The 3,240-nt window shown below is 38.4% G+C and overlaps 1 long non-coding RNA gene across 2 annotated transcripts in view; it reads left to right on the forward strand.

Moving 5' to 3' along the window:
• Window positions 1-309: 309 nt before the first annotated feature.
• Window positions 310-3,240, forward strand: part of LOC128248392 (uncharacterized) — a 35,619-nt gene continuing 32,688 nt past the window's right edge. For both annotated transcript variants that reach the window (XR_008264635.1, XR_008264634.1), the window contains exons 1-2: window positions 310-445; window positions 2,256-2,463. This is a non-coding gene — a long non-coding RNA (uncharacterized LOC128248392). The remainder of the gene's footprint in view (window positions 446-2,255; window positions 2,464-3,240) is intronic.

A 3,240-nucleotide genomic window follows, 5' to 3' on the forward strand; every position in this document is an offset into this window, starting at 1 on the left:
GTTAAAAACCATGGTGACAGGTTCGATCCTCCTACACGTTACCTTGAGAGAATGTTTTCAATCATAGCCTTCTTGTGAATACGGTTTAATACATAGAAACTATGCAGAAGCTCTTTTTCTTCTCACGTTCTCTTCCCGTTCTTTCTTTTTCTCTTTTTTCTCTCTGTCTTTCTTTCTATTTCTTTCCTCGCTTTCTCTTTCTTTCTTATGAGCGGTGAAAGTCATACGTCGTGGTAAAAAAACGATCAAGAAAAAACCGGTTAACCGGTGTACACGATTAAAGATACCTTATTTTATTTGTGCCACGTAGGTTGCAGATACCATGCTCTCACCACGGTAAATCCCGAGTACCTGACAACCTAAAGTATGTCTACGCTGTTGTCCGATCAGCTAGAAATAACAACCTAATTTCCTTCAAATGGCTCACATGCAACCTTAAAAATTGGTAAGGAGACGTGTGTATCTATGATAATATAGAAATCTTTCGGTTTGAGTTAAAGAGCTTAATCTTTTTGAAGTTTTTTTTACACAGGCTCAGATATGGCGACGTAGTTAAGAAGCTCACTTAGCAATCACGTGGTTTCAATGTCTGTCCTACTGCGTAGCACTTTGGCAAGTATTTTTTACTATAAACCGGGTCGATTAATTCCTACTGAATGAGTTTGATAGACAGAAACTGTGTGGAAGCCCGTCGTATGTATGTATGTGTGGATGTATGTATGTATGTATGCATGTATATATGTATGTATGTATGTATGTGTCTGTTTTCTGTCTCTCTCATTATACGTCACTAAGTAACTGAGGGCACTAGTCAGCATCAGTATTGCTAGAAATAAGAGTTAAAACAACTGATAGCCACGATTTGTTCGACCACATTCTTAAAGGTGGTTCCCCAGCATGGCTACAGTTCAGTAACTGAAACAAGTAAAAAATAAAAAATTTAATATAGCATGCTAATTAAGAAAATTGCAATGGAGGATTAAATAATAAGAACAGTTTTGAACCTTTAAAGAGTGAATATTTTTTAGTCAAATAACTCCATTATCGACATATTGGAAATCGCAGTTGTCATGAAATTGGCAATGCACTTCATTATCGGAAAAATATCTACGCTGGTGGACAGTGGAGTTGATGATGGTGATGGTAGAGATGCCAGGCGCGATGGTGGTATTTTATGAAGGTGGTGGTAATGATGGTGGGGGCGTAGGTGATGATGTTAGAAGCGATGGTGGGCAATGGTGATGGTAGTTGGGATGGTGGTGATGGTGACAAAGGTGTCGGCGATGGTTGTAATGGTGATGATATCAATCTTTTATTCTTTTACTTGTTTCAGTCATTTGACTGCGGCCATGCTGGAGCAACGCCTTAAAGAGTTTTAGTTGAAGAAATCCATCCCAGGACTTTTTTTTGTAAGCCTAGTACTTATTCTATCGGTCGAAACAATATGAATAAATAAGCATTACATTTGACAAAAAAATTTGAACGCTAAAGGGGAAGTTGTTTTTTTTTTTTAATTATTCAAAATTATGATTTTCAAAGAGATGTCCCTGTAGATTTATAACAGTATTGTTTATTACAGTTGTCATATTTGTTATGAGTTGAGAGAGAAATGTGAAGGATTGTTTGGACATCTAGTTTAACCTCCAGTATGTCAGAGGAGACAGAGAGAGAGGTGGAAAAGGGAAAAAGAGGTAGGACAGAGAAGGGGCAGAAAGAGAGAGGTAGAGAGAGAGACAGAGCGAGAGAGAGAGAGAGAGAGAGAGCAGGAGAGGTGGAAGAAATTGGGATTTCAAAATATATCTAAGTTGTCTGAGAGATAATCAAGCAGGAAGTGGTTTAAACATTTGTCATTGTACAGAATTTTTAGCAGGTATAATTGTTTGACATCTAAGCTTGTAATGTATGTTTGACTTTTATGAATACACCAAATTTATAAACAGAAAAGAAAGAGAAATGATGATTCATGATAATTTCGTTTTTAATTTATGTATTCAAAAGAAGTGATGATAGAAACACTTTAGGACATTGGTTTTTAAACTGAGGAACCCTAGGCATCCCCACTCCAATCTTAATGTGTTTTTCTCTTTTCCTTGTTTTGGACACTACTTTGATAAAAAGACACTACGAAGATAAAATGGAATTGGCATCCATATAATTCTTCATACTTCACCATTGTGTTGGACAAGCTTAAACATTTTTGAACCATTTCAATTCTATTAAACAGCAATTTCTCCACTTCTTTTCTATCCACACAGGCACCATGCAGTGGGAAGGAGGCAGATGACTGCATTGAGCTCCAATGTCTGCTTTGAAATGGTTTCTATGACTGGATGTCCCTCCTAATGCTATACACTTTACCAAATTTACCAGATGCTTTTTTTCATGGCACCAGCACTGATAAGGTTGCCAAATAACTCACAAGACAAGGCCCTACGACAGAATGAGGATACAGTATTGAGGCAGGTGAATTTGAGTCAGAGGTTGAAAGGCTGAAGTATGATTGAGGGACAGGAATAAGAAGAGTCTTGCTGTTGAGTAGTTGCATGAGATACATGGTTACTCCAGCAGGAAAATAAGAAAGGACTGTGGAGATGAGGTGTCAGGTTGTACAACCAAGGTGGATAAAGAAAGAATATGAACAGAGAATTGAAGATGGCAATAGGGGTAGGTTCAGCAGAGTGTAAAAGAAGAGTGACAGATAGTTAGAGATTGAGTTAGAGGTGAATGCATGGAATGGTGAATATGAGTTCTATTCATCCCACAAGATCATTGCTCCATATTGTCGTCATTCTCTGTGAAGATTGAACCAATGCTTACCTAATTGACACCTTAGTACTTCAACCCAATCTATGGCAACTGGTCTAAATATAGCTGTAAAATCTGTTCCCAAGGCACCAAGAGAGTCGTTAATACTAATGCAGAATAGGGTGGGACTGCTTACAACTTCACTTTTCAATTCTCTTCTATAAATTCAAAATCAAAGTATCTAAGGCCCTTTCCAAACCACAGGCTCATTAGACTGGTTTCCCAGATTCTGTGATACATATATCATCATCATCATCATCATCGTTTAACGTCCGCTTTCCATGCTAGCATGGGTTGGAAGATTTGACTGAGGACTGGTGAAACCGGATGGCAACACCAGGCTCCAGTCTGATTTGGCAGAGTTTCTACAGCTGGATGCCCTTCCTAACGCCAACCACTCAGAGAGTGTAGTGGGTGCTTTTACGTGTTACCCGC

Source organism: Octopus bimaculoides, chromosome 7, assembly GCF_001194135.2.
Source record: "Octopus bimaculoides isolate UCB-OBI-ISO-001 chromosome 7, ASM119413v2, whole genome shotgun sequence".
NCBI lineage: Eukaryota > Metazoa > Mollusca > Cephalopoda > Octopoda > Octopodidae > Octopus > Octopus bimaculoides.